Consider the following 27,100-nt stretch of genomic DNA (forward strand, 5'->3'; position numbering starts at 1 on the left):
TCCATATCCATCACAACTTCACCTGCACCTCCACACACATCATTTACTGCATCCGCTGCACCCGATGTGGCCTCCGCTACATTGGGGAGACAGGCCGTCTACTTGTGGAACGTTTCAGAGAACACCTCTGGGACACCCGCACCAACAAACCCAACCGCCCCGTAGCTGAACACTTTAACTCCCCCTCCCACTCCGCTAAGGACATGCAGGTCCTTGGCCTCCTCCATCGCCAGACCACGGCAACACGACGCCTGGAGGAAGAGCGTCTCATCTTCCGCCTAGGAACCCTCCAACCACAAGGGATGAATGCAAATTTCTCCAGCTTCCTCATTTCCCCTCCCCCCACCTTATCTCAGTCTCAACCCTTGGAATCAGCACCGCCTTCTTGACCTGCAATCTTCTTCCCAACCTCTTCGCCCCCACCCCCTCTCCCGCCTATCACCCTCATCTTAACCTCCTTCCACCTATCGCATTCCCAATGCCCCTCCCCCAAGTCCCTCCTCCCTACCTTTTATCTTAGCATGCTTGGCACACCCTCCTCTTTCTTGAAGAAGGGCTTATGCCCGAAACATCGATTCTCCTGCTCCTTGAATGCGGCTTGACCTGCTGCGCTTTTCCAGCAACACATTTTTCAGCTCTGATCTCCAGCATCTGCAGTCCTCACTTTCTCCTGAACGTTTGAGAAGTGCAGAGTTAAGTGATAGCAAAGTGGTCATCCTGTATCCTAACTCGTCACTAAATGAATTTACATTTTTTTTGGTTGTTTTGGTGTGGGGTGAACTGCCCAATGGCTTCTAGTTTTGGTGACATCATTGAAATAATTACCAGTGTGACATTTGGAAAGAATGGGCAGATTCTTGGTAAAGTGTCAAGAGTCTCACCATTTACCTTACATTAGCTCGCCAGTCCATTTTCACCCATCCCCTCCCATGTGGAGACCTAATACATTGAAATTTGCCTCAACTATCCTCCCTGTCTCTGAGCCCTGCCATTACACCTTAATCTTACTTAGTCCTCGACACACCCATTGTGGAGGCCACAGTGGTGGTCACTGTCAACAGCTGCTCCTCCTGTTACCTACCATTCCTTCCAATGCTGAAGTGCATACCCCAATACACCTTGAGTCTCTCCTCACCACTGTCCTTGACCCCACCTCTACACATGCCTCTGCTTTCCTCCAAAGCCCTGAACCCCTCACCCCCTCTTTTACAAGCACTCCTTGCATTTTCCTCAACAAACACATCAGGATAGCATTTGCTCCAGAACTCTGGCTTTGACAAGCAGTCCCTAGATATGATTGACCAAGTCCCAGGTCTCTGTCTCTGCAGCTCCTCGACAAATAACAAGTGATCCTCCTGACTGCTGCTGCTGGCTGCACTAAACTAACCATTGCCCACTCCCTAGACTGTTGTTGAATAGATACCTTGACTATACCCAGCCCTACTGACCATGACCATGTTCCTGAACTATGTTTAGTATATGCCTATGAATGGACTGTTACAGGACCCCTTGACCAACAGTGGTTCTCATGGCCAGACTAAGGACCAGCCTCCACCCAGTTTCCAACATAATCATTTGGTTGAATAAACATTTGTAGATGACACCAAAATTGGAGGTGTAGTGGACAGCAATGAAGGTTACCTCAAAGTACAACGGAATCAGATGAGCCAATGGGTTGAGGAGTGGCAGATGGATTCTAATTTATAATAAATGTGAGGTGTTGTATTTTGGAAAAGCAAAGCAGAGCAGGACTTATACACCCAATGGGAAGGTCCTGGGGAGTGTGGCTTGGCTGAACGAAGAGACCTTAGTGCAGGTTTATAATTCCTTGAAAGTGGAGTCGTAGTTAGATAGGTTAGTAAAGAAGGCATTTGGTATGCTTTCCTCCAATGGTCAGAGCATTGAGTATAGGAGTTGGGAGGTCATGTTGCAGCTGTCCAGGACATTGGCTAGGCCACTTTTGGAATATTGCGTGCAATTCTGGTCTCCTTCTTTTGGAAGGATATTGCGAAATTTGAAAGGGCTCAGAAAAGAATTACAAGGATTTTGCTAGTGTTGGAGGATTTGAATTACAGGGTGTAGCTGAATAGGCTGGGGCTGTTTTCCCTGGAGTGTCAGAGAATGAGGGGTGACGTCATAGAGGTTTATAAAATCATAAGAGGCATGGATGGGATAAATAGGCAAAGTCTTTTCCATAAGATGGGGGTGTCCAGAAGTAGAGGGCATAAGTTTAGGGTGAGAGGGGAAAAATTTAAAAGGGACATTAGGGGCAACTTTTTCATGCAGAGGATGGTGCATGGATGGAATGAGCTGCCAGAGGAAGTGGTGGAGTCTGGTACAATTATAACATTTAACAGGCATCTGGCTGGGTATTCAAATAGTAAGGGTTTAGAGAAATATGGGTCGGGTGCTGGCAAATGGGGGTAGATTAGGTTATGATATCTGGTTGTCATGGACTGTTTTCATGCTGTACATCTCTATGACTCTGTGACTCTATATGATATGTTTTCTGTATAGGCAGCCAGCACATGTGGTAGGTGTTAGATTTATTTCTCAGTGCGCTTTACAGCAAAATTACAAGCAGTCTGTCTATGTGTCTATGCAAAACAGCATGTGAATATATGAATAGGCTTTGGCTCTGGTTGAAGCACCAATGTGCTAACAGACATTGCACAGCAAGGTAGGGCAACGGATGTGATGAGCACACAGGTAGGCTTTAAGTGAATGAACATTTAGAGAGCAAGTGAGCAACCCTGAGATGCAGCCGAGTTCAATCCGTCAGCTGGGCATCTGTCGCTCTGTGCAAAGTGTCCCTGTGGCAGCTTTTCACTGCTAGTTGCTGTATGCCTACAATGTATATTTCTTAAGTATCTTCCAAGTGGATTAAAGAGGTGCCCTGAGGATCATGAGGGATTCGCAAATGCTAGATTCCAATTTCCATGAATGAGGGGAGTGTGTGGCTAATGCCTATGAATCATGCCCTGAGATGTTATTTAGTGCTGAACAACATGGAAGCTCTTTACCATCATCCACTAGCTGAAATTGCCAGGTTTTCATTCTGACTTCCAAGTTCAGAATTCCCACGTCGAGCTTGGTTGGCTTGTTTATAAGGTAGGAGAAAGTGAGGTCTGCAGATGCTGGAGATCAGAGCTGAAAATGTGTTGCTGGAAAAGCGCAGCAGGTCAGGCAACACACAAGGAACAGGAGATTCGACGTTTCGGGCATGAGGTAGAAAGCTAAAAAATAATGTGGTGAGTTTGCCCTTAAGACTTGAAGTAACAAGGTGAACTTGATGTGTTTAATAAAAACAGAGGTTGCTGGAAAAGCTCAGCAGGTCTGGCAGCATTTATGAAGAAAAATCAGAGATAGTGTTTCGGGTCCAGTGGCCCTTCCTCCGAACTGTCTGAGCTGGAGGCAGTAACTGAAGAATGTGATATGGCTGTGGAAATGAATTTGAGCAAGTACTTGGTCAAACACCAGGAGTGACAGTAACAGTTCTGAGGAAGGGTTACTGGACCTGAATTTTTAACTCTGATTTTTCTTTATAGAAGCTGCCAGACCTGCTGAGCTTTTCCAGCAACTTTGGTTTTTGTTCCTGATTTACAGCATTTGCAGGTTTTATTTTGATGTGTGTAATACACTGAGATGAGACCACAAAAAAAGTAAATACCATGATTTTGCACCTGGACATATAGAATACTGACCACAAGGCTATACAAGGTACAGTCAGATCACTTATCTCAGAAGTGAGGTGCTTGTTCATGCTTGTTCATTTCTTTCTTGGAAAGTTTCAGAGAAATTGTGTTCTGCCCTAAACACTGCCTCCTCTGGCAGAATGCCAATAATTTACCACATAAAGGAAGGGTAATTCTGTGCCAATATCTTTATGCATGCTGGTGCTTTAGTGAAATAATTCACAAAATTGTTTCAGAAACTTTATTTGTAAACATTTTAAAAAGGAACTTAAACACATTTTTTGAAAAACAGTGAGTAGTAATGGTATGGAAGATGAGAGAAGTGAGATGAGATTGAGTGATTCATGGACAATAACAGTGGGAATAAATGATCTGTTTCTTGTCACACTCTCTGAAAGGAATGCAATGTTACATTTCCTTACCTTGGTTTTCATTAATCTCTTTCTCTCAGCAGCAAAGCCTTTGCTTATGTTCTGATGGTCTGTTAGCCCATGTTATCAGATTTCATTGTTCAACTTTTCAGAGTTGGGAGGCTACTGCTGAGGAACAAAACTCTTTCCGGTTTATCTATTATAGATGGTATCGTGCTATTAGAAGTGAGATTATCAGTGGGAGGACGGGAGCATAAGAGGAGGAGCATGAATGACTGGCCATGCCTGATCAATCAGTGGGCTGACAATTATTTACGAGTAGTTGAGAAGCACAGAAAATCCTGTGATGGTCCAAACAGGAGGTCAACTCCCTTCCAATTATCGCTTGAGATCACAGTGTAGACAATGAGAGGGCCCACAGTCCAACCTCACAGCAGATTTTCCTCTGGGGAATCTGACATGTCTTCATTGCTAGGGAAAGCAATAGGAGCCCCTCTCTCCTATCTCAATTCTTTCTGGGCCAATGGAAATCCCTACATGTAGCATTGACCACAACCTAATCTCCACCCCCAACCACCATGGTCACACTATCCTCGAGGCTCATAGCTGAAAATTTTTCTTCATTGATATAGCGTGTCTATGGAACCTTGCACTTTGACACTGCAACTTGAAGCCATCACCCTGCAATTTCCCTCAATCACAATTCTTGAATCATTGTAGTCAATGTGCGGCAAGTTGACCCACAGTATGTTAGAGAGGAAGTTCCAGGATTTTGACCCAGCGACACTGAAGGAAGGATTATACATTTCCAAGTCAGGATGGTAAGTGGATTGGAGGTGAACTTGCAGGTGGTGGTGTTCTCATGTATATTGTCCTTCTTGGAGGAAATGGTTGTAGGTTTGAAAATTGGGACTGAATATTTGTGGATGTGGTGCCAATCAAGTGGGCTTCTTTCTCACGGATGGTGTCAAGCTTCTTGTGGGGTGTTGCACCCATCCAGGCAAGTTGGGAGTATTCCACCAAATGGCTGACTTGTGCATTGAAGATAGTGGACAGCTTTTGGGGAAGCAGGAGATAAGTGGCTCGTTGCAGTATTCATAGCCCCATAAAGTACACATATTCCTTCACGAAGCCACCTTCTCAGTTATGCCCCACCTGTTAGCATCACTGATGGCTCAGTGATGCAGCTGGCTTCTTAATCAACCAGAGTTTTTCTTTTGTTTGTTCACTCACAGAATGTGAGTGTCACTGGTTGAGCCAACATTTATTGGCTATCTATAACTACCCTTCAGAAGGTGATTGTTGGATGATACTCCTCTGTACACCAATAAATGAATCATTAGCTTGTTTAAAATAAATTTGCAAAGGAAAGTCACATAAAAATGCAATTGCAATATCTAGTGTGTTAAAAATAGCACTCAGCATTATTTCAACTTTTCGTTGTTTTTCCCCCTACAAGCTTGACTTCACTTTATCATTGCTTCTTGATTTATCTCATTGTCTCTGCTACTGTTCCAACCTTGGTAGATTTCTTTGCTGCAGGCCTTTGTTTTTCAGAGAAACAAAAGGGAAAAGAGCACAGGAGTAAATAATACAGTCTGAGAAATTAAGGAAAGAATCTTGACCCGCCTTGATCCACGTCTCAGTCAGCTCGAGTCTTCGATTCAGAACTGCCCCTGCTTTAGCAAATGCATCAAGACAGTAGCTGGAAATCCATGAAGCTCCCATGGAACAGGAAGGGAGATGGGTGGTGGGGGTTCTTAATTATGCAGGAAACTAGAGGTCAGCTTCCTGATAGAAAGATTAAACTACAGAATTAAATCATTGCCATTGCAAGGCTCAGTCTGCCAATCTCCAAACACAAATCCAATAGAGAAGCTACCAGTGGAGACTTTAAGCATGCCATTGCACCAAGTTCGAGGTGAGATGGGGAGGAGTGCAGAAGATTCATGAGAGAAGGATATTTTGATTGTTTTATTTTTTGGTGAAGAATATTTGGGATATTCCTGCCTAACATGTAAGATGGTCTTCTAACCAATGTCACCCATGGAGTTGTGTTGAGGCAACAGTTGAGTAACCCAGGTAATCAGGAACACAGGTTTATCATGTTTTCCCACATGACCGGCAGCAAGAGGAAGATTTGAATCTATCAGCCCAGTCATTGCCAGTCCCCTCAGTGGGGTGAGATGTTCCTGAGTCAGCACTGTAACATCCCTACTTCTGTACCACCCCCCATGTACATACACTCACCTCCAGTGAGTCTCAGCATACCTCTAAAGAGGAAGCCCTGGGTGAGCAGCACATCACGAGCGAACAGAAGGTTGATTTTCACAAACATGGAGGATCACTTACTAAGTGCCTTAGACTTGGAGCTCCCTGAAGTATTGAGAAGCAATGTGCAAACTAAAGGAGGAGCTTACGCAGTGTCTGCACTCTGTTAAGGCTCAAGGATTTGCTTGTATTTGTCTTTCTTTGAGAGAGTGGCCAAGCTCTTAAAGCACTGTTTACATCAGTGCTCTGAGTGGGGGCAGGGTCATTGCATTGACCTGTATGGATAGGGTGAGACCTTCTATGGCATCAGCCACCCAATGTCAAAGATGGCAAGAGTAGCTACCAGCTCAGTCCCAGCCAGTGGCCTCACCAAGCTATTAGCTGTGCCATGCAGTAAGCAAGCAAAGTGTATAAACACATGGGGTCAGAGATACATCTATTTGCAGAGATGGGACAAATAGAACACAGAATTGAACTGTTTACTAGTGACTGGAGAGCATTAAAAATACCACAGTGTAAGGTTCAGGGTAGATATTTGCTCTACTGTAATTATGATAGCAGAACAGAGTCATGGTGATTTCAGCCTGTGACTTCCATATAATAGCATACAGTTGGAAGTGTAGGACGTTTATCCTCCATTACAATACTGCTCTTGGGTCATATTTTTACTTTGATCTCTTGGCCACATTTGAACCCAAGTGGTCTGGATCACCTCACATTAGAGTCCTCAAATTCCTGGCAGAAGGGAAAAGTGCAGCAGCAAAGAAATCAAATGTTTACACTGTGAAATACACTTTGACGATGTACTACAACTGACGTATTATATTTGGCCACAGGTAGTGCTCCGGAACTAATAAAGCTCATATTTACACCTGATATAATGGTGCTTCCAGGAGGGAGGTCCACTGGAAGTGAGGTCATCTTAAACAAAGAAGGGATTCATGCTTTGCATGCATGAGACATGGCCACATTTGCTTCTGAACTAGCAATAAGATCAACAGCGTTTTATCTCAGCCTGTCTTGCTGTGTAAGAACAATGTGCTGTGAAGAAAACACAAACTGAGCAAAAAATAACTGAAGCAAAGCTTTCTGTTCTTCATTGTAAGAAAAGGACTGCAGTTAATTGAAAGTACTGTTTTTTTTAAGAAGAAGACGTCATAGAGTATATTTCTGTAAACCAGATGTTTTTGTGCCTATTTGAAACAGCAAGACTCTCCTCTTACCCAATACCTTCACACTCCATTGCTTTGCATGAGCATTAGTGTTTGCAGTGACCTTGATTAAATGGAAACAAAAGATTTTATTGGTACCATCTGGGCTCTTCTTTTCAGGGTTTCATTACAGCTGATGATTGCCCCCAGGGAGAGCCTGCTGGAGATTTCTTCCATTTCAGACATAACTCGGGAATTATGGACCGTTTCCTCTCTGAACAAAATTATGACCAGCAATCACGACTATTCTCTGGTTTGCTTTCATCTGAAAAATAGATGCTTTTATACTGAAAGTGGATTGGCAAAAAAGACCCCGTTGATTTAAACATTCTCTCTAAGTTCTGTGCTCGGCATAACCCTACACAATTCTATCTCTGAAAGGGAAAGGGCCAATATTCTTCCACTCCCTGCTAAAATCTACTTGCAATGGCTAGTATGCCTGGATAAGTAAATTACAGACCTTTGCTGGGATCACTTCAATTGACAACAAAACTTGCATCTGTCAGCCAGATGGGCAATTGATTTTTTTTAATGCAGGCAGGAAATAGATCTGATTAACAATACTTTAACAATTCCATTTCATAGAGTTTGAAATCAATGTTAACACAATACGTAATAGTTTCTGCATTGTTGATTATGTTTTGCAAGGTTAATAAAACTGACTTCATTTTACAAATAAATATGAGTCAATAAGCAAGCAAAATAAAGGAAAACAGTCATTTGTGCAGTTACCAAACTTTGGAGAATCTGAATCAATTTTAAAAGTGATGAAGAGATTTTCCTTCCAACTCTGCATATTTAAAAATGACAAACACAATGCTTAGGGTTTCCAAAACATGATAAAGGCTGGAGAATTTTGTACCGAGCCTGCCTTGTCCTTTAGCAAATTCTTTGTAAATGTCTGGAACACATCAACATATAATAAAATTCAAGATATGTGGGCCAAATAGGTCATTTTGCCCTTTGAAACTGCAAATATTCAATAAGATCACAGCTGTACCTCAACCTTCATTTCACCTTCCTATGCTGTCCTCCAGACCTTTAGTTCCTAAAAATCAATTGATCCAATCCTTGAATATATTGAATCCTTGAGCATCCATCTGGAGTATAGAACTACAACGTTTCACAGATGTTTGATTGGAGACATTTATTTCTCTTCCTCTTAGATCCAAATGGCTATGCAATAATTTTGAAATTGTGACACTGTACACTAGACTCTCTAACCAGGGAGAGTAACCTCTCAAGCTTAATTAGTCCACTCCTCATTTTCACAAACTCCAGGGATCATAGGTCTAGACCACTCAATGTCTCCTCTTTGAAAAGTCCCTAATTCCAGAAACTAATCTATGAATTACATCGCCCATCCTCCAGAACAGGTATGCCTCACATCTGGTAATGGGATCTGTGATTCTGGTCCGTTACATTTCAGAGTAAAACAGCTAGAAATGGGGTGCAGTTTGTCTTTCCCAATGGTTCTTCTCCAGGAAAGAAATGTCAGAATAAAAGTACAGCTCCTCATTTCTGAAGGAGCTCCTAACGAAATCCCCAGTCAGCAATGTGGAGCTCTCTCCTTTTGTAAAAATGAAGAGGCAGAATGGCAGTCTGCAAGACATTGCCAGTTATCATAAAAATCTGGCTCAATATTTGGCTCTCAATCCTAGGAACTCTATTTTCTTGTTATCATCCCTTGTAGCCCCTTACAAATAACTTCTGGAAAATCCAAATATACTATGTTCACTTATCCTATCTTTTTAGTTACAGTCTTTATTCAGTTTTGTCTAAAACAAAGATTTCCCTTTTACAAATCTGTGTTAATTCTTTTAAATTATATAACGCATTTTCAGGTCCCCTGTTTTCATGTCCTGAATTAGTGATTGTAACATTTTTCCAACTATTGATTTTATGCTTTTTGATCTATCGTTCCCCATTTTCTCACTTCTTCCTTTCCTAAATAACAGAATTATGACTACGATTATCCAATGATTAAGCACTGTTCTAAAATCCAAGGAATTCCTGAAGATCAGAACAGATTGCCCACTCTTCTGCAGCTATCTTCCTAAAAATCAGCGGATGCAGATCATCAGGTATCAGGTGTTTGCCACCATTTACACTCAATAGATTTCCTGTGTTATTTCTTTACTTACACTGATTTTGTTAAATTCCTCATTCACATTATACCCTAGGTTTGCCATCATTCCTGGATTTGTTTGTGACTTCTGCTATGAAGATAGATGCAATGTTATTTGCTTAATGTCTGTCATTTCCTACTTCTCATTATAGTTTCATCAGCCACTGCCACTAATGTGCCACATTTATTTTCACTAACCTCTTCCTGTTTGTACGCCAATAGATTGCTTACAATCTGCTTTATGTCTCTTGTTTCTCTGCTTCATTTTATTCACTTTGTTTTCAGTTTTTTTAATCTTCTGTGCTGAATTCTAAATTCCCCAAATCTTTGTCTTTGGTGGCATATAATTATAAGCCTTTTCCTTTGATCTCATGCTATCTTGAACCGATGTCAGCCAGAGTTGGATCATCTTTTCTTTTGGAAGTTTGTAGTCCTTAATGGAATGTCATCTGTTGCCAATTATATTTTAATTCCTTAAATACTAGCCATTGCTTGTCTATTGCTTTTATCTTTTAATATAAATTCTGTATCTATTTTAGCAAATGCACCTTTCATTTCTCTGTATCCGATTTTCAAGTTTAAATAACTATTGTTTAACTGAATATAAAATTATAAAATTATATCGTATTAATACGCAAGGCTATTAATCAATCTTAGTTGCACAGTACTAGATATAAAACTGACCAATAAAACTCTAATTTAATTTATATATTCCATAAACTTGTCCTCCACAATATTACCATAATCTGGGTTGTCCTGTCCATGTGCAAGTTGAAGACACAACAGTCTGCAATGCGTACCTCTAATTTCCTGATTTATACTGGGCCCTATATTTTGACACTGTCATTAATGTTTTCAGTCTCTCCTTTTTTCCATCAAAAATAATTCTGCTTCTTGACTTTGAGTACTCCCTATTTCCTATCCATGCTGCCTACTGTCTTTATAACCTCAACGATAATTCCAATTTGCCTATCGGTTCAAAAGATTGCAGGTAATTTTAGTCACCCTGTTCCGACATGTTATAACTTGTTTCAAGTTGGCACTTGAAACTAGGCCTCCAGCTCACAGACAGGGATACCATCATCGCACCTTAACAATCCTGTACTTCAGTATTCTGTATTGGTGTAGTATTTATTTACTCAGTTGTTCAATGCTCGTGGGTATCTGTTAACTGTTCTCTATGTACTGCTATTCAGGCCCATATATGGTTAGAGGGAAAGAGAAACTAAACTGTTGGAAACTAAACAAGCAGCTGGAAGCATGAGAGTGTTGACATCATACAACCTTTGCAAATAAATACACATTTCCAAGTCACAATACACAACATTTATTTCTCAACCTTGGTCACTTTGCAATCATGGTTCAGTGATGGCAATTTGATTTAAACTCATTTATTTTCACCTATGTTATTGATTTGATGAGTTTGTTATGAATGCTTTGCTCTGATGTAGTGTCTTAAATTTGATTTGTTTCTAACGTTCCATAGTTCCTGGTGCTCTATTGCTATTATATTATACTTGCTATCATTAATAATGTCAGTTATTGAGCCCTCCCATTTAAGAAGGAGCTAACAAGGAAGTTAGCTGTGAGAGTCAGAGTCATACAGATATACAGCACTGAAACAGACCCTTCAGTCCAACTGGTGCATAACAACCAGATATCCTAACATAGTCTAGTCTCATTTACCAGCACTTGGCCCATATCCTTCTAAACCCTTCCTATTCATGCCTTTTAAATGTTGTAATTGTACCCAGCCTCTACCACTTCCTCTGGCAACTCATTCCACATACACACTATCCTCTGCGTGAAAAGCTTGCCCCTTAGATTCCTTTTAAATTTTTCCCCTCTCACCCTAAACCTATCTGCTCTAGTTCTGGACTCCACTACCCCAGGGAAAAAACCTTGTCTATTTATCTTATCCATGCCCCTCATGATTTTATAAACCTCTATAAGGTCACTGCTCAGTCTCCGACGCTCCAGGGAAAACAGCCCCAGTCTATTCAGCCTCTCCCTGTAGCTCAAAATCCTTCAACCCTGGCAAAATCCTTGTAATTCTTTACTGAACACTTTCAAGTTTCACAACATTCTTCCAATAAGAGGAAGACCAGAACTGTTCACAATATTTCAAAAATGGGGCTAACTAGTGTGCTGTACAGCTGGAACATGACCTCCCAACTCCTATACTCAATACTCTGACCAATAAAAGAAAGCATACCAAATGCCTTCTTCACTATCCTATCTACCTGCAGCTCCACTTTCAAGGATGTATGAACCTGCAATCTAAGGTCTCTTTGTTCAGCAACACTCCCCAGGACCTTATCATTAAGTGTATAAGTCCTGCTCTGATTTGCCTTTCCAAAATGTGGCACCTCACGTTTATCTAAATTAAACTTCATCTGCCACTCCTCACCCCATTGGCCCACCTGATCAAGATTCTGCTGTACTCTGAGGTAACCTTCTTTGTTAAGCACTACACCTCCAATTTTGGTGTCATCTGCAAACTTACTATATATATATATACATATATACCTCCTATACACACCACCCCAACACACACAAACAAAGTATAGAGGAAAGCCACACACACACATAGACCAAGTGCTGAACTATGAAAGCAACCACCCCAACACACACAAACAAAGTTGCATCAAGACACTATTCAAAAGGGCCACAACACACTGCAGCACACCAGAACTGCAAAAAGAGGACGAAGAACACCTATACAATGTATTCACCACAAACAGATACCCGCGCAATTTCATCAACAGATGCCTAAGGGAAAGACAACGGAACGAGGACATGCCGCAACCCAAAGGACTAGTCACACTACCATACATCAGGAGCATTTCTGAACTGACAGCCAGACTACTGCGACCACTAGGACTCATAACGGCACACAAACCAACAGCCACTCTCAGACAACAACTCGCCAGGACAAAGGACCCGATACCCAGCATGAGCAAAACCAATGTAGTGTACAAAATACCATGCAAGGACTGCACAAAACACTACATAGGACAAACAGGAAGAGAGCTAACGATTCGCATCCATAAACACCAACTAGCCACGAAACAACATGACCAGCTATCCTTAGTATCCACAAACACAGATGACAAGCAACATGAATTCGACTGGGACAACACTACTATTATAGGGCAAGCCAAACAGAGAACAGCTAGGGAATTCCTAGAGGCATGGCACTCATCCAGGGATTCTATCAACAAACACATCGACCTGGACCCAATATACCGGCCACTGCAGCGGACAGCTGGAACTGACAACCGGAAGCGGCAGAGATAAACCACTATAAATCCGGAGGAAACATCACAGAAGCGCTTCACAGGAGGCTCCCAAGCACTGAGGATGTCACCTGGACAGGGGACGAAACATTTGCAACACAAATTCCCAGCTCGGTGAACAGAACCACAACATATACCTCCTATATTTACATCCAAATCATTTACATAAATGACGAAAAGCAGTGGACCCAGTATCAATCCTGTGGCACACCACTGGTCACAGGCCTCCAGTCTGAAAAGCAACCCTTCACCACCAGCCTCTGCCTTCTATCTTCAAGCCAGCTTTGTATGCAAATCGCTAGTTCTCACTGTATTCTATGTGATCTAACCTTGCTAACCAGTCTCCCATAGGGAATCTTGTTGAGTGCCTTACTTAAGTCCATATAGATCATGTGCACCGCTCTGCCCTCAACAATTGTCCTTGTTACTTCTTCAAAAAACTTAATCAAATTCTTAACCCATTTTAACATTCCCTAATCAGTTCTTGCCTTTCCAAATGGATGCAAATCCTGTCCCTCAGAATTCTCTCCAACAACTTGCCTACCTCTAATGTCAGGCTCACTGGTCTATTGTTCCCTGGCTTTTCCTTATTACCTTTCTTAAATAGTGGTACCACATGAGCCAACCTCCAGTCTTTCAGCATCTCATCTGTGACTATTGATGATTCAAATATCTCAGCAAGAGGCCCAGCAATCACTTGCCTAGCTTCCCACAGAGTTCTAGGGTGCTCCTGATCAGGTCCTGGAATTTACTAACCTTTATGCATTTGAAGATATCCAACACCTCTACCTCCGTAAATTTTTCAAAATGTCACTGTCTATCTCCCTACATTCTACAATTCCATGTCTTTTTCCACAGTAAACGCTGATGAAAAATACTCATTTAGTATCTTCTCCATCTCCTCTGATTCCACACATAGGGTGCCATGCTGATTTTTAAAGGGCCTAAAAATGTGTTGCTGGAAAAGTGCAGCAGGTCAGGCAGCATCAAAGGAGCAAGAGAATTGACGTTTCGGGCATAAATGTCGACTCTCCTGCTCCTTTGATGCTGCCTGACCTGCTGCACTTTTCCGGCAACACTTTTTTCAGCTCTGATCTCCAGCATCTGCAGTCCTCATTTTCTCCTAGTTTATTTTTAAAGGGCCCTATTGTCTCCCTAGTTACCCTTTTGTCCTTAATATATTTTTAAAATCCCTTTAGATTCTCCTTAACTGTATTTGTAAAAGATATCTCATGTCCCCTTCTTGCCCTCCTGATTTCCCTCTTAAATATACTCCTACTCCTTTTATACTCTTCTCAGGATTGACTCGATGTCTGCTATCTATACTTGATGTATGCTTTCTTCTTCTTCTTAACCAAAACCGCATTATCTAGTCATCTAACAATCCCTACACTCACCAGCCTTGCCTTTCCTCTTGACTCTCGTTATCTGATTTTTGAAGGCTTCCCATTTTCCAGCTGTCACTTTACCTGTGAACATGTGCCTCTAGTCAACTTTTGGATTCTACAAAAGTTCATAGAATTATAAAATCATGGAATCGCTACAACGTGGAATCAGGTTCTTCAGCCCAACAAGCACATAGTGACCCTTCAAAGAGTGATCCATCCAGACCCATTCCCTCTACCCTATATTTACCCTTGACTAATGCACCTAACCTACCCATCCCTGAACACTATGGGTAATTTAGCATGACTAATTCACCTAACCTGCACATGTTTCCACTATGGGAGGAAACCCGAGCACTCGGAGGAAACCTACGCCTAATACTATCAAAATGGCTTTCCTCCAATTTAGAACTTCAACTTTTAGATCCAGTCTATCTTTTTCCATCACTATTTTAAAACAAAAAGAATTATGGTCACTGGCCCCAATGTGCTCCCCTACTGAAATGTCAGTCACCTGCCTTGCCTTATTTCCCAAGATGTGGAGGTAGTGGTGTTGCATTGGGATGGATAACGTTAAAAATCTCACAACACCAGGTTATAGTCCAACAGTTTTATTTGGAAGCATGAGCTTTTAGAGTGCTGCTGCTTCATCAGGTAGCTGTGGAGCAGGATCATAAGATACAGAATTTATAGCAAAAGATTACAGTGTCACGCAACTGAAATGATATATTGAACAAGCTGGATTGCCGTTAAATCTTTCATCTGTTAGAATGGGTTGCCAGTTTCGGTTCATTAATATGTCAATCCCAGAACTGTTTTTAAATCCCATTCTCAAGATAACTCAAGGTTTTATAAAAAAAAGTGACATTTCAGCCTAGACAATGCATTAAACTGAGAGGTTAGAGTCTGTTTGTAAGTGGCGACTTGTTAGAAGTCTTCAAGATATTATCAGGAAAAGATACAGTAGATAAAGATGAACTATTTCCACTGGTTGGAGGATTCTAGAACTACAGGGGCATAGCCTGAGAAATAGGGCCACAGCATTCAGGGGCAATGTTAGGAAGCTCTTAGACACACAAAAGGTGGTAGATGTTTGGAACTCCCTTCCAAAAACTGCAGTGGATACTTGCTCAGTTGTTAATTTTAAATCAGGTAGATTTTGTTTTTGTTAAGCAACAAGTATTAAGGGATATAGACCAAAGGCAGGTATATGGATTGGGCTACAGATGAGCCATGATGTTATTGAATGGCAAAAGAGGCAGAAGGGCCTGAATATTGTATTCCGTTTTCTCGGTTTGTTTGTAATCAAGAAGAATTTAATTTTTTTACTGGCAAAGGAGTTGAGTTATGGGTGACAGACAGGAAACTGGAATTGAGGCCATTAACAGATCAGCCATGACCTTGTTGAATGGCAGAGATACTCAGGGAACTGAATGACTTTCTGCTTCTACTTCTTATGCTGTCATTATCTTTGCTAACCTCACAATCTTTTCTGACCCATGCAGTTTACCTCTAAGCTAAAGTGCTTCTTCTCAAACCTTATTCTCCACTTTCCTCTTTTCAACATACCCGTTCCTCAGTTCACTCATCATTGATAAATTAACAAAATGAAATTAATGAATGAGATCAGCATTTTGTAAGAGATTGCATCTTCTGAGATGCACTCTTCATTCAGCACCTTAAATATCACTCCCTCCACCACCCCGTAGCTTCAGTGACTACTATTGTCAGAATACATGGCAACAACTTTCACTCGAAATCTTGCCAGTACCTCTCAAAGTTACAACCTCTATGGCCAATAGGGGCAGGTGCAATAGATATACGAAACCACATAGAAACATAGGAATAGGAGCAGGAGTAGGCCTTCTCCCCATAACCTTTGATCCCTTTAGCCCTAAGAACTATACCTAAAATCATTCAATGTTTGACCTCAACTGATTTCTGTGGCAGAGAATTCCATAGGTTCACCAGTCTCTGGGTAAGAAATCTCTCCTCATTTAAGCCTTGAATGTCCTACCCTAGCTCTGGTCTCCTCAGGCATTTGGAATGTCTTTATTCCACTTACTCTGTCTAATCCTGTCAGAATCGTTTATGTTACTATGGGATTTCCAGTCCCATTCATCTAGACTCCAATGGATATAGTCCTAACCAATTCAATATCCAAGATCCACCACCTCAAAGTTCTTCTTGAAGTCACAAAGTATCTGACTTTGACATGTATCAGTTGCTGTTCCTTCATCATCATTTCATCAAAATCATAATGCTCTTCAAAATAGCGCAAAGACAGCACCTTCACCACACACACTTCCTGAAGGTTCATCACCACTTTTCCAGATGCAACTAAGAAGCAACTAACCAGCACTGATGCTGGTTTTAATGGAGAAGCTCCCACCTCATGAACAAATCATTTGGAGGATTGAAATTACTGTTGTCCATGGTGTTAATGCTGGCATCCACTCCTGAGTAAAGATGATTTCATGGAGAAAAATGTGGGGCTGAATTTTCCCAAGAATTGGAAAAGTGTCAATTTCAGGGAGATTCATGTAAGGTTTCTCTCTGCAAGGTCCAGTATATTTTCTCATGCCACTTTACTTATGCACCATGGCCCAGGTTGTATTCTCATGCTATCCTTAGTCCTGACGAAGGGTTACACCCAAAATGTCATCTTCTCCACCTGCTGTTGCTGACTGGCTTACTGTGTTCTTCTGGCCTCCTGCCTGTCTACTTTGGATTCCAGCATCTGCAGTATTTTTTTGTCTCTAGTCTTGTTTAGTTCAGCAGTGATTGTAATGATCATTGCTTCCAGGAACTTACACTCATCCAACTGCCAAAGTTGAAACCTTAGCTGTTCACTAACGCAAACTCTACAGCTAGAATTAGCCCATCACAATTCTATTGTGGGAAACATTGTTCAAGACATGGCCTACCCAAGCAGATTGGCACTATGGTTTGCTGACAGAAACCTGGAAGTTCTAGATGATAGCAGAGAAAATGACTTTCTCTTGATGTTGAATGGCATGTGAGAATTTGTATCTGAATCTACCTTTTTGCCAAGGAGCATGTTTATTGGATGTTGCTATATTGGTAATAGGTACTGTATCTATTAATCGGTTAACTTTTCCAATAGTTAAGTTATTCTAACTTCCTCTTTCTTTTGTTTGTCATTTAACTATAGAGTTTAAGTAATTTGTGTTTTGCTTAACATCAAGTTGTTTGACCAGTCACATCATATCTGGAATAGCCAATTCACATCTATCTTTTAAAGAAGAAAAAATTAGGTTCTCGGCTACATTCTTAAAATAGTTTGAGAGGCTCTGGTCTGGTCCATAACATTCAGTAAAATGCTGCAAATCTCACAGCTCCACATTGTAAATCACATTACTTCATTAATTACCCCAGTTCTTTTGGAGCAAAGAATCCAAGTATAAAGTGGTGCCTTCTATCTATACTATACTGCAAATAAATTCCCAGAACTGACCTACTTGGGAACTTCATGGTGAGGAGACAAAGGAAAAAGGTTTGCATTGCAGATATGCTAGTCATCATAACAATGATGTTCTGACCCTTACCTCTATACAGAACGTAGCACCTCTGTTCCCTACTCATCTGCACAATGTTCCATGGCAAAAGAACAACTGTCTGTCTCCTGCACTCTAACCACATCATAAGGCATCTTTGCCTGAAAACTCCACAGACTGGTCTAGATTGACTCAAGGTACCTGCTGGCCTTAAACGTTGTCATTAATTTGTTGTCAGATGACTGTGGCGCAGCAGCCATAGAGAAAACAACAACAGTTTTGTGATTAGATCAATTTACGACAGAGCGAATGAGCCTATCTGCGCAAGAGCAGAAACAAAGCAGCTCCTCAGTATTGTGATCATTTTGCAGTCACAGCACTCACAAGTGACATTTAAGTATCATCCCCCAAACATTAAGTCACAAAGTTCTCTAACAAGTAGGGTAATGGGATATCTCTACATGGACCTTTTACATTGTAGAACTGTTTCAGGTGTATGCTACACTAGCCATTTTGTGCGCACACACACAAACACGTAGTCAGAGATGTAAGTGTGGTAGGAAGAATGAGAACTTCTCCATAGCCTGTTATTCAAAAAAGGTAGCATCACACATCAGATAGTGTATTCATTTTAAAGCCCAAGATGTGAAGTGAGAAGTTCCTGGACTTCTGAAGGATTATTTTAATCCCAGATTTTAGCTAGGGAATATCCCATTTCTAGGGAAAGGGAGCCCTTGTTTAAAACACAGGCTGTTGGTCCCAAGACCAGAATGGATAAAACTTTTTAACTGCTAAACTAGGACTACTCTCATCCATTAGAGACATTGATCATCTAATTGCTGACTTTAAATTGGCTTGTGAGACAGTGATATCCAAGGAGTCAACAGAGCCCACTAGAAGATAGTTCATGCATTGTATGACATTCAAGATCAGGAGCTCCTATTCTCACATGATTCCAAATGAAACAAAAGTAAAGAACTGGAGATGCTGGCAACCTGAAACAAAAATAGAATTTGCTGGTGAAACTCAGCAGGTTTGGCAGCAACTGTGGAGAGAAAGCAGAGATAATGTTCCAGTGACTCTTCTTCAGAACTGATTGTAGCTGGTTGAAAGTTGGTTTATGTGCTGAAGATAGAGATGGGTAGGAAAGATGAGTAAATGATAGATGGAGTCTTAATCTCACTACTCACCCCCCACCCCCCTTTCACCAATTCAAACGTATCTCTCTCTGAACTGATTGTACACTCAGATCCAACTCTAACTTTGCCATTAAGCCTGCTGACGTTAGTGCTCTTATTGTTTGGCAAAGTGTGGAGTAGATTGAAAATTGTGTGATTAAGCTACAGTATAACAAGGGCTAAATTTACAAATGCTACTGCAAGAAGCTGACTTGTAGGTGCAGTGGAAACTAAGGAGATTGATTCCAAGCAGATCTGGAATTATGTGACCAACAGAATGTTACCTAGATTTCGTAGTTAGAGTGTGAGGAACAGCTTGCCACGATATCATGAAAAGATATTGTGGAATAGATTAACAGAATATGCTGACTATTATTTGCGGTTTTGGGAAGGATTAAGTAAAAATGTATAAGAAGCATGATTAAAGCCGTTACTGCAGAGGTCTCAACTTGCAACTTCTTCTTAGTCTACATATAAGAAGAAATAAAGCTGAATATTTGAAAAGATCATGGACTCATTCCCTTTTTTTTAGGAACCCAGCACATACTGATCTCTACATTGTGGAGGAGCTTTCAGATACCTTCTCACATCATCCCCTGGATGACAATATCACAAATGAATGCTAAGCTATTGTGTCCAAAATGGTCACTAACCTCTTTATCTGGTGATCTCCCCTCCAGTGTCTCTAAGTTCACAGTCATCTAACCCCACACAGCCTGCTTCTATCTCTTGCCCAAAATCCACAGACGGAACTGCCTGGGCAAAGTTATTGTTTTTATCTGTTCCTACCTCACAGAACTCTTCTTACCTTGATTGACGTTTTTCTCCCCCTTCCCACTTTCCCATTTCCATCTGTGATTCTTCTGACACTTATGTCATTATTAGGATATCTAGTTTGCAGGTTCCAGCACCTCCTCTTCATCATGGACATGTAATCCCTCTACATGTCCATTCCCCATCAACATCATCTAAGGGGCCTCTGCTCCTTCCTGGAAAGAAGGTCTGAACTATCCCATCTGCCACCAGGTCTCCTCTGCCTGGGCCGAGCTCATCCTCATTTTGATCAACTTCTCCTTTAACTTCTCACACTTCTTTCAGGCCAAAGGCGTGGCCTTGAACACCTGCATGTACTCCAGTTATTATTGTCTCTTTCTGGGGTACATGGAACATTTCTACTTGGGTCTCTCTCCATAACTCTTTCTTCGATGACATCATTCGTTATGCTTTGCTCTCTGGTCTGGAATTGAAAAGAAGGATCAATTTCACTTCCCATTTCTACCCCGATCTTACCTTCACTTCTGACTCCTGCCTTTCCTTCCTCAACATCTCTGTTTCCACTTCTGAGGATAGGATTTGCCACTACAAACCCACTGACTCCCACCGTTACCTGGACTATACTTTCTCACATTCTGCTTCCTACTTAGACTCCGTTCTCTTCTCCCAGTTTCTCAATCTCTATTTGTTCTAGTAACGACAGTTTCCAAAATGAAGGGGGCCTCTGAAATATCTTAGATTAAATTAGATTACTTACAGTGTGGAAACAGGCCCTTCCGCCCAACAAGTCCACACCGACTCGCCGAAGCGCAACCCACCCAGACCCCTTCCCCTACATTTACCCTGTCAACTGACAGTACGGGCAATTTAGCATGGCCAATTCACCTGGTGGGAGGAAACCAGAGCACCCGGAGGAAACCCACGCAGACACGGGGAGAATGTGCAAACTCCACACAGTCAGTCGCCTAAGGCGGGAATTGAACCCGGGTCTCTAGCGCTGTGAGGCAGCAGTGCTAACCACTGTTGCCACCGTGCTGCCCACAATTCACTTTAATTCCTCAACTGAGGTTTGCCCACCACTGCGGTTCACAGGGCAACCCGGACAAACCAACCCAACCACCCCGTGGCTGAACATTTCAACTCCCCCTCCCACTCCACCAAGAACATGCAGGTCCTTGGACTCCTCCATCGCCAGACCATAGCAACACGACAGCTGGAGAAAGAGCACCTCATCTTCCGCCTAGGAACCCCGCAACCACAAGGGATGAACTCAGATTTCTCCAGTTTCCTCATTTCCCCTCCCCCCACCTTGTCTCAGCCCCAACCCTCAAGCTCAGCACCACCTTCCTAACCTGCAATCTTCTTTCTGACCTCTCCTCCCCCACCCCCACCCCCACTTCGGCCTATCACCCTCACCTTTACCTCCTTCCACTATCGCATTTCCAACGCCCCTCCCCCAAGTCCCTCCTCCCTACCTTTTATCTTAGCCTGCTTGGCACTCCTTCCTCATTCCTGAAGACGGGCTCATGCCCAAAATGTTGATTTCCCTGGTCCTTGGATGCTGCCCGACCTGCTGCGCTTTTCCACCAACACATTTTCAGCTCTGATCTCCAGCATCTACAGTCCTCACTTTCTCCACTTCAAACTGTGAACCAACTTCCAGTCCTTCTCTTACTTTTAACTTTACTTGTTACATTTTCTGTCACCATGTCTTCTCTCCCCTTTCTCAACCCCAGTGGGACTGATTGTTCTTTGAGATCTGGCTGTTAGACACATCATTCTGACATCTGTACATTCTGATCACTTAATCTGAACTATCAACATCCTTTCTCTCCAAGCACTCTACCTTCACCACTCTTCTCCAATCCACCTCCCAACTATTGCATAAATGCTGCCCCCTCCACACTTTAGCTCTGATGAAGAGCTATCTCGACTCAAAATGTTAGCTTGCTGTCTCTGCATGGATGCTGCCTGACTGGCTGTGATCTCCAGCAAGTGTTGTTTTCATCTGCAGTAATTTGCTCCTAGACTGGTAATCTTGGACTGATTGGACTCAAACTATAGGACAAACCATGGCCCACTCCCTGCACTGTATGGAAATGGTTTTGCTGACTTTGAATGTCTCAGGCGGCCAGCTGATTACGTCCATGCCCCTGGATTGATACCAGTTTGATATCCTTTGATTTTCTGCACCATTAACCCCTGACTTGTACATTTTCCCCGTGTCTGTGTGCATTTCCTTCAGGTGCTCTGTTTCCTCCCACAACCCAAAGATGTGCAGGTTAGGTGAATTGGCCATGCTAAGTTGCCCATAGTGTCAGATGCATTAGTTAGGTGCATGGGTCTGGGTGGGTTACTCTTCGGAGTGTTGGTGTGGACTTGTTAGGCTGAAGGGCCTGTTTCCACACTATAGAGATTCTAATTCCCTTTAAAGTTAATAAATCCCCTTAGGTCTTCAGAATGGCCATTTGATTGGAAGACATTCAATGTGTTTGCCGAGTAAGCTGCCAGCACGTGCATGATCTACCATTTTACTGAGCACTGATGACAAACATGACAAGTTGCCTGGTGTTGTTTCTTTATTAAACAGCAAGGCAAGTGCCTCAGGTTAGCTGTCCCATGGTTGAGGAAAGAAAGAACAAACTGTCAAAAATGGTGCTATGAAAGCAGTGAAGACCAGCAAGAAGAGGAGAAAGCCCAGGAAAGAAAGTTATGCCATCAACATCTACTAAACAGGTCCACCATGACACCAGCATCCACTCCAATGTCATGAACATGTTTCTCAATGATATTTTCAAGTATATCATGAGAGGATTCCTGCCTGACTCATTACAACATTCTCAGCATCATCAGTTCCCAAAAGATCAGACCACCAATGTGCCTACTGCTGCCCAGGGAGCTGATCAAGCACATCATGTCAGAGGGCGTAATGGTGATGACCAAAGACACAAGCTCCAAATGAAACATCACGTTGTGCTGAGAAAAAGGCAGAATTACTGTGAAGTAAGCTCATAATGAGATTCCAATGAGCAAAATGGTAAGGCAAGGCAGAAATGCAGTGAATATCCATGTATGCCTGTTGCAAGTGAATGCAAAAAAAAACAAATTAAGAGCCTAAAAATGTACTATCTACTGATTCATAAGGTGAGAGCCTACCTGTGTGCCCAAGGTAGCCTGGCAGCAGTATTGGCATGAAGGGTGTCAGTGAGCTGCAAAGTACAGAATTGAAATGGTGAACTGTATTATAAGTAAGCTGTGCTGTGATGTGATGATGGGGTGAGGGTGTGCATGTTGAATACCAACCTCAGTAGATGAAGGACACAGACAGTCAGTGCTCATGGAGGATGCTTGCTGGCCAAGATAGGTAACTTGAGAAGAAGTTGCTGCTGCCAAGTATCCCTATAAAGTCATATCAAAATTTGTTGCCAGCTAGTTTATCTCCACTGCCTGAGAAGATAGCAAACTACATATAAATGAGGTGAGATTAGGTACAGTCAGATGCCTGCATGCCAATCAGCCCCTCGCCGCTCACTGGTGAGATTGTCAACTTGCCCTAAGCACAAAATCGGGCTTTTTTTTCTTAACATTGAGAATCTCATTCTTCCATTCCTAACTTATTCTCCCAACTGACTCGCCATTACCCACTTCATTCAGGGCTGTGAAAATACTGCCTATAGACAACAAAAATCTAGGAACAATATTTAATAACGCAACTAATGGTAACTGCAATAAACATTTAGATTCTATATAATTCAAGAATCCACAAGCACAACAATAGCAATATAAGCATAATTAGTGGTTACAAAATCAAATTTTACTGGAACATTAAGAAGTTTGTGATCTGAGAGCAAGTGCCAGCATAGTGTTGATTCTTGTTGTAATAAAGAAAAAGCACTTAAATGTTAAGATAGGTTGGATCAATATGCTCTTAACAGCATTCACCATCTGTGTCTCAACTGTAAACACATATTCAGATAGTACCCATGTTATGTGGTAAACTAGGATATTTTGAAGGAAATAAATTAGACAAAATGATTTAGTAATTGGACTGGTGAATCATAAATAGAAATAAGAAATGTAAGCTGATGCATATTAATAATAATAGCAGAGAATGTCATGACAAAGTGAAGGTTTTATTGGATAAAGCAAGTCAAAAAGAAAATCACTGAGATGATTTAAACTTGTTCCTACAGAGTGTAGAGCAGAAACTGCAAAGGGAAATACCAGTTGTCTCTATAAAGAGGTCAATAGAATGTGTGGGTAAACAAATAACATTAACTGTATTAAAGACAAATGAGATAATAAGAATTGTATGTAGCCACAGTCACAGTTCCTGAGAAATTATATAAACAGATATTAAAAGCAAACAAAGATATAGGACTACTGGAAATAGCAACCAATAAGTTTCATTTGGGATTGTTCTGTTAAAAATTCACAGGAGAGATCTCACTTGGCAGCAGTAGATGTCAAAAGCTTATGATACAAGGAATATAACTTTCTGTCCATTACTTTACATTGTTGGAAAATTGATTGCAATGGTTTCTAACTTCCTGATATGTGCATTCAGAAAGTAACAGTCCCTGCCAGCAACATAATGTTAGACAACTGTGACTGTGGAGACCATGAGAAATGACAGAGGGAAAGGCAGCAAAGTGGTTGTAGATTTTGGCTACAAAGAATAGTCTTGGCAGCCATGGTCACTGGATTATTAATTTCATAATTTTTATTTTATTTGGTTCTTTTAATTGGTTCACAGGATTTGGGCATTGCTGGTGAGATCAGCATTTATTGCCCATGCCTAATTTCCCTTGGTAATGTTATGGACCACTGTAGGAACACCATAATGCTGAGAGGAAGGAAGTACTAAGCAATGCATCATCTTCAAATCTCCAGGGTAGGGAATCTCAACGATTCATGACCATTTATTTCAACTTGGGAATTGACACTTTAATTTGACATTGTACCTTCATTCCTCATGTTCTAGAGTTCCTAATTAATGGTAAAAGTCTCTCAATGTCTACCCTTTCATGCCTGTTCAGAATGATCAATTCTCACTCAGTGAAACTCAAGTGAGTGTTGGCTCAATTGGTCCAACGCTTAATTATCAAAAGGCATTCACTGTAACTCATGCACTGAACTTCAATATCCAATTTCAAAGACAAGAGACCAGACTACATTCAATATTCCAGGATTTGGTCTTATGATTTTGGAAAAACATAACAATCCATTATCTACACTGTTATCCCTTTTAGAACCTTAAGATGTAAATCATCAACTCTTGGGAATTTGTTGAATTTTAGTCCCTAAAGTTTCTGCAGTACGTCTACCCTGCTGATATTCATTATGATAAGATCTGAAGTCTCGTTAGCCCCTTGGTTACTTTCTATTCCTGATATGCGATTTGTGTCTTCTGTGGTAAAGACAGACCACAAAGTATTATCTAAACATCTGTGTTGTTGTCTCATTTCCCAGTAATATGTCTACTGCGTTTGTCTCTAAGGAGTAAATATTTTGCTACATTGCATTTTATATTAGATTAGATTAGATTACTTACAGTGTAGAAACAGGCCCTTTGGCCCAACAAGTCCACACCGACCCACCGAAGCGCAACCCACCCATGCCCCTACATTTACCCCTTACCTAACACCACGGGCAATTTAGCATGGCCAATTCCCCTAACCCGCACATCTTTGGATTGTGGGAGGAAACCGGAGCACCCGGAGGAAACCCACGCAGACACGGGGAGAATGTGTAAACTCCACACAGTCAGTCACCCGAGGCGGGGATTGAACCCGGGTCTCTGGCGCTGTGAGGCAACAGTGCTAACCACTGTGCCACCGTGCTGCCCATATTCTAGTTAAAAGTCCTACATTTTGTAAATTTTATTATATTTTAATACTGCTCAGATGATAATTGTTTGAATAAGATCAATTCTGATTCATTTAAACCCCAGTAAGTGTTGGCTCAATTTGCTAAACCTCAAAATGATCAAAAGGTATTCACTGCAACAAATGCAGCAAACTTCACTGTCCAATCGCAAAAGCTACTTTTCCCACAGACTTGATTTCATCTTGAATTATTAATAATATGCTGGTAGGCATTTGCTGGTTTCGAAAACACAACAATCACAATTCATTATTCAGTACCACTATTCTTGTCATTATAAGCCTTTTTTTAAATCTTATGCTAACTTTAACTTCCTGAGTGTGCCACAGATGGAATGTTGGTTGAGTTTTTGTTTTTCAATGGAATGCATTTTTGCTAAACATTGATTTGTTTCCTTAAATGTTTCTCTGTTTATTTATTGCCATATTTTTTAGTCTATTTATACAATCAACATTAGTCAGATCTTTCCCCTACTTTTTAATCAGCTTTATTTACATTCAAGATCCTTGTCTGCTGCTTTCGTAATTAATATGCAACTAAATTCCATTGTGATCATTTTTTCAAATTTATCTTTCACTGGTTCCAGTTATTGTTCCAGAAAACAGTCATGATGTTATCTTACATGTTCATCTTGCAGACCATCTCTGCAAATTTTATTGGTCCAGCCTCTATAAAGATTAAAGTCCTCAATAATTATTATACTGCTTTTGTTGTCAGCTTCAAATGTGTTTTTGTTTAACCCAATCCAATAATTTAATTACAGTTGGCAGTCTATAAGCTCAGTGGTTGGCATTGCTTCCCCACAGCCTCAGAGACCCTGGTTCAATTTCAACCTCTGGCGACTGCCTGAGTGGAGTTTGCACATTCTCACCGTGTCTACTGGAGTTTCTTCTGGGTGCTCCGGTTTCCTCCCACAGTCAAAAGACGTGCAGGATAGATGGGTTGGCCATGCTAAATTCTCCATGGTATGCAGTGATGTGCTGGCTAGGTGGATTAGCCATGGGGAATGCAGGGTTACAAGAATAGGGTAGGGGGTTGGGTCTGGTTGGAATGCTGTTCGAAGGATTGGTGTGGATTTGAAGGACCAACTGGCCTGCTTCCATGCTGCAGGGATCCTATGATTCTATCATATACCCTACCACATATCCTGATCCTTATTATTCCCCACCTTCACCCATATTGATTCTACTTCCTTATCTTCTGAGTCAAGATCTTTTCTCACTCGCTATATGTTTAGATTAGATAGTTTAGATTACTTACAGTGTGGAAACAGGCCCTTCGACCCAACAAGTCCACACCGACCCGCCGAAGCGCAACCCACACAGACCCCTACATTTATCCTTTCACCTAACACTACGGGCAATTTAGCATAGTCAATTCACCT

This window comes from Hemiscyllium ocellatum, chromosome 2 (assembly GCF_020745735.1).
Source record: "Hemiscyllium ocellatum isolate sHemOce1 chromosome 2, sHemOce1.pat.X.cur, whole genome shotgun sequence".
NCBI classification, from domain to species: Eukaryota; Metazoa; Chordata; class Chondrichthyes; order Orectolobiformes; family Hemiscylliidae; genus Hemiscyllium; species Hemiscyllium ocellatum.